Here is a 6325-nt window from a genome sequence, read left to right as displayed (position 1 = left end):
GGTGTGCAAGAGTGTGGTGTTCTACTTCTCAAACCTACAGTAAAACACATTCAGGTTGTTTGCCAGTTGATGGTCTTTCACAGTGGGGGTGGGAGGGTCTGTAGCTAGTGATGTTTTTCAGGTTTTGCCACACAGGCTGAAAACTGGTTTTTCAGCTATTCAGAGTAGTTCCTCTTTGCTACTCTGATCTCCCTTGTCAATGTGTTCCTGGCCTGACTGTACAGGATCCTGTCCCCACTTCTGTAAGCCACCTCTTTGGAACGATGAAGCTGCTTAAGTCTTACTGTGAACCAGGGCTCGTTGTTTTATGTACAGAAGGTTTGGTGGGCACACATGTCCTCACAAAAGCTGATGTATGACATCATAGCGTCACTGAGTTCATCCCGGTCTGTAGATGCAGCCTCTAATACACTCCAATTTGTACAGTCAAAGCAGGTCGGTAGCTCTGACCTTGTCTGCTCAGTCCATCCTTTCACAGGCTTTTGACCACAGGCTTCACAGCTTTATATTTCTGCCTATAGGTTTGGATGAGATGGACCATGCAGTGATCAGAGAGACCAAGGGGCACAGAGCGGAAGCCATTCTTTATTACTGTGTAGCTGTGTTTCAATGTGTTTGGTCCAACTAAAGTGCTGCCTGTATTTTGCAGTTCGTGGGTGAGATTTGCTCTGTTAGAATGAGTAGGAAGTTGGGATGTTTCAGTTCCATGCTAGTTATCTGTTCGGCCAGGTGCTAATGTGGGCTTCTGGTCTTATATACACCCAAATTCAATAGCATCAGATCACAACAAAAGTCATCTCAGGACACTTTACAAATTAAGGTGTAGACCAGAGGTGCCCACACTTTTTCAATTTACGAGCTATTTTTCAAATGACCATGTCAAAATGATCTACCTACACAAAAAATACTAAATATATATTTATTTCTATATATCCTGAGTATACTTTATATAAACACAATATATGTTGGTGCACCTTGCATAACTGCATGAGCCCTTAAGGCACACTACAATTCAGTATATTTTTGGTCATTAGTTTACTCTGATGATTTGCACTGAAAGGAATCAGCCAGGGCTGCATAGTCCAGACAGTAGCTGCTGGTAGCCAGCCTCAAGCAGATTTCCAAATGGTCATCAGTCATGGTGGAGCGGTATTTGGACTTAATAATCTCCATGTGAGAAAATGCTGACTCACATAAATAAGTAGAGCCAAATAATGCAGTCAAAGAGGTGGGACATTTCCCCATGTTTGGATACTTTTCAGGTTAAACAGCTCTGCAATTTTTGATGCGAGTGAATCAACCTCAATATCTTCCCTGAATGGGTAGCACATAAATGTAGAGATTGGCTTGAGTAAAGCAAAGTCTTGAAAGCGTATGTAGCACACAATGATCAGTAGCACACAATGTCGAGTTGCGCACACACATTCCGTTGTGTGAAAAAAAAGTCCTCCACCCATTCTGCACATGGCTGCCCTGCATGTCAATCAAGTGGCAAATGCCATAGGGAAGATGGATGATAAGTTAACATCAATTTTTTTTTTAAATGGCACACGATCTATCAACACTACCTTTGCGATTGACTGGTCGTTCAGGATCAATGTATTGGGCACCCCTGGTCTAGACCTTACTATTATCACTATTATTATAGAGGAAAACCCAACAAATCCCCTTGAGCAAGCACTTGGCGATAGAGGGGAGGAAAAACTTCTCTTAACGGAAGAAACCTCAGACAGACTCCAGCCCTTGTGAGTGTGTTTATTTACAGTTTGAGAAAAGCCATTTGAATCTAATATTGCACTGTTGAGGCTGTCATTGTCAGCATCTACATGAATATTAAAGTCACCCACTATGATTATTTTATCTGTACTAAGAACTAAATCAGACAGAGAGTCTGAGAATTCAGTTAAAAATTCTGAATAAGGAGCAGGTGGACGGTATACAATAACAAATAGAACTGGTGTTTGAGCTTTCCAGTTTGAGCACAAGAGACTTAGAGTAAAGCTTTCAAATGAGTTCTAACTATGTTTAGGGTTGAAAATTGCCGCCACACCACCATCTCGGCCTGTGCTTCGAGGGATGTGACAGTTACTGTGACTAGGTGGGGTGGATTAATTTAGACTGACATGTTCTTCCTGCTGTAACCAGGTTTCAGTATGACACAATAAATCAATGTGATGTTCACTTATCAAATCATTCACTAACAGAAATTTGGACGAGAGGGATCTGATATTTACTAGTCCACATTCAATTGTCCTGTTATTTGGTTGTGTAACAGGAGTAGTCTTATTTTTAATTTATATAACTTGAGGGGTCAGGGGGCAGACATAGTCTCTATAGGGAACTGGGAGGTTTGGGTGGCTAGCAGCTGCAGACGGACTGCAGGGAGGTGTGTAAAACTGCAACCCTGCATCCTGGTCTCCACTCTGGACTGTCACAATTTAGGATGTAAAATAAACTTGTCCAGATTTCTAGATATAAGAGCCACACCATCCAAAGCGGGATGGATGCTGTCTCTGGTAATCAGACCAGGTTTTCCCTGAAATGTTTTCCAGTTATCTATGAAGCCCACATTCAATCAGAATGAATAACAAAAATTCTCCTGGAGAATAAAGTGGTTTTCAGTTGATGAAACAAGTTTCATTCCATGTTGCAAGTTCTTTCTAACACTGTGACTTCTTTATGCCAACCTTCATTTATGTAGAAGCAGATTTCGCCTCCCCTCATTTTCCCAGATATGTAGCTCTGTTGTGCGATCTCTCTATACCTGGAACCCCGGTATTTGTATTATGCTGTCTGAGATGGAGTTGCTGAACCAAATATAGAGGTTCTATATTTTTATCCTCCCCAGCTACATTCATGAGTGTCAAATATTGGGAACACCTCTAAATATAATGTAGTCCAGTACAACACCATCTTTAACTATGATCTCAGTAATAAACATACTGTAAGTGAATTTTTATACATTGATGACAGTTTCACCAAAAACATGCTGAGCTTGATAAACACAGATGTCAAGATGGAAGTGTCACATTGAATTGCATACAATTGTACTGGTGTACCTAATAAAGTGGCCTGTGAGTGTATATTCAAGTTTAAGGTAGTTTGAGATAAAATACATTCAAGCATAGTAGAGTAATGCTACTGTTTGACTCTCTGAGGCTTCAGTAGCCCTCACTTGCTGTGTCATAGGATCTCACAAACTTGTTTCTTGAGTCAGAGGAATATTTTAACTGTTGAAGTTTTTCTGTCCTCACCTCTGTATTCTCAGTCTCTGTGCAAATCAAACACAAGGGCCTCATGCTGAATTGGGGCAGAATTAACACATATTTCTCTGTCCACTCATCTTGGTCAACTTTTCGTTTCTTTGCACATTCGGATAGCGACATCCTCACTGCACTGGTGAAGTAATGTACACTGGCAGAAGACACTGAGGTCTCACTTTCTCATGCCAGCAGGTATTTTAAATACTGGGGTTTGATTCCACTTTGTGTTTTGGTTGACCCACTGCTAGGCTTATCGAAAATGCGGGGGTAGCGCCAGCCGCTGAGAAATGACACCTAACTCATGGTGTCGGTATGGTGTTATCAGCCTGCAGCATGGAGCCCTTGGTCTTGAGCATTATTTTAACCCCTCATCAGAAAAACAAGTGAAAGACTCCATTTTCAAATCTTGCTACCATGAAATTATGAATAAAATCAACTGCTATTGAATGTAAGAATGTTTTCTTGGTACAACATTTCAGCCAATCACGTCTCAATGAGCGAGTGCAAGGCAGCACAGTTACTCTGCTGATAGTTGTTATATTTAATTGCTTAAGTGTATTTACCATGCTGGTCAACTTAATACTTAGTCACTAAATCTATTTGATATTAACAGTGGAAAATTGCTCAAGAAAGTCTTAATTTTCTGATGGTGTGATGATGTATAGGCTGTGTTCATGGACCTGCAAGGTGCAAACTACAGTGGAAAATCAAATCTAGTCCATCACAATATGAGATGTAACTTTAATTTAGTATTACTAAATATCTCCAACACTATGAAGTATGGCCAGTCATTACAGAGACAGAGAGAGGTAGAGAAATAGAGACCCATTGAACGTGGGAGCTGGTCAGGCAGCAATTCACTGTTTAGCATCAGAAAATCTGCTGCAAAACCTTAGTAAATATCCCCCTAAGCGCCCTGATGTTAATAGATCTTGGTGAGGCATTTGATACTGTGGATGATGAATAGCTCCTATACAGAGTGAAAAATTGGGTCAGACTATCAGGAATGATCCTCATGTGGCTCAGATCATATTTCGAATGTAGTGGATATGTTGTCAGTATCTAATTATAAATTTGAAAGAATCACTGTGACATATGGTGTCCTACAGGGATTGATTCATTGGCCCCTTCTATTCAAGCTATATATACTTCCTCTTTGTTGAATAGCTACATAGATGACATCTGACTCTATCTAGTGTTCTCATGAAATGACTATGGTCATACAAAATTGCTATGTGAAAGTGAACAGCTGCATGCAGTAAAGCTTCCTTCAACTAAACAAAGACTGAAATAATATTTTTTGACAATGGAGAAGGAAAGCTGGTGCACCGTGATTACCTTGAGTCTGGGACACTAAAAAGTAACACTTGTGTCAAAAATCTTGATGTAATCATTTATGAGGACTTACATTTGCATGGCCATATCAAAGGTGTAACAAAATTATCATTCTATTTTAAATACTGTAGCCAAAATAAGAAACTTGTGTAAGCAAGATTTAGAAAAGCTCATTCATGCTTTTTTCTTGTAAGGTGTTCTATTCTAATGCACTCCTGATTGGTATCCCCAATAGGACCATTAGACAGACACTTGCAACTCATTCAAAATGCTGCTGCCAGAATACTGACAAACACCAAGAACACATTAATCTAGTCCTTAGATCTTTGCACTGTTTTTCACTTATATAATATAGAACTGAATTTGCCAATAGGCAGTGTGCGAACTATAACATGGCTTTTGAAGGAGCTCACTTTTTTGTTTTTGTTTTTGTTTTTTTTTTGTCTGTTTTTTCCCCCACTTTTTGTGGTCAGACTAAATGACAGATATAACATTTATAAAGCACACAATTTATATTTTTTTAAATCATTATTCCCATTGCTAAGAATATGAGTTTAAGAATAGAAAAACAGATGAAAAGTAATCGGTGCTGTGTGTTTTTCATTGCCATGGAGGCGTGGAGAGCGGCGACAAGACAAGACGAGCAGAGGCGAGAGAGACAGACAGAAACAGAAACTATTTAACTCTGTGTATCCTCCTGTGTGAATGTGTGCATATTGATATTTCTGAGTGTTATGGTTCATACATTATGAAAAATGGTGATTTGACTGAATGGAAATGTTTGTTGTTTTTCTTCTGCTTTGTTTTAAGGCAACTGACATGATCAAGAGAGTTTCTTTTGCTGATCTTTGCATTAAAATTAAGTTTACTACATTGCCATGCTTCAGTGGTGATGGCAAGATTGGCATGCATGCTGGTATATTTATTAAAATGAATTAGTGATTAATCACCCTTATGCATGTCATAATATGCATTTTATAATGCATGCCATAATACCCTAAATTTACACATGATCTGCAATGATAAAGATAACAGAAAAACAGAAATACATGGCAAAATAATATATTGCCAATATTTTAAACTGAGACCCTCCCAAAACTTCTCTAATCATATTTTCAGGGAGCTCATATCTTATTAAGTGTAGCCAAGCTCCCCCTACCTCCCCCATAGTTTGCACTATGTTTAGAGTTCTGGGTCCAAAATATATCACCTATATATTTGCTTCAATATACGCCTGGTAGGTGTCTTAGATCTGCAGGACTGATCAACTAGCGGTGCTTGTTCAAACTTACCTGGTGAAAGCAATTTTAAGCCATTATGCTGCCCACTGCTGGAACCAGCTCCCCCTAGATTTGCCCCAACTGTAGCCATTTTTAAACTAAGCTTAACATTGTTGTTTTATTCCACTCCTTTTAATGTCTGTGTTGTGCAACATCTATACTTTTGTATTTTACAAAGGTAAAATAGGTATAGAGGTTCCTGCTATACAATTGTATATCTTTTCTTTCTTAATTATTTTGCATTTTAATGTTATTATGTATGTATGTATTATGTTGCCTCACAGTGAGAAGGTTCTGGGTTTGGGCCCCACCCGGGACCTTTCTGTGTGGAGTTTGCATGTTCTCCCCGTGCTTGCGTGGGTTCTCTCCGGGTACTCCGGCTTCCTCCCACAGTCCAAAGACATGCAGCTTAGGTTGATTGGTGTCTCTAAATTGCCCATAGGAGTG

Source organism: Monopterus albus, unplaced genomic scaffold (assembly GCF_001952655.1).
Source record: "Monopterus albus unplaced genomic scaffold, M_albus_1.0 scaffold98.1, whole genome shotgun sequence".
Classification (NCBI taxonomy): Eukaryota; Metazoa; Chordata; class Actinopteri; order Synbranchiformes; family Synbranchidae; genus Monopterus; species Monopterus albus.
This window is presented reverse-complemented; position numbering follows the sequence as displayed.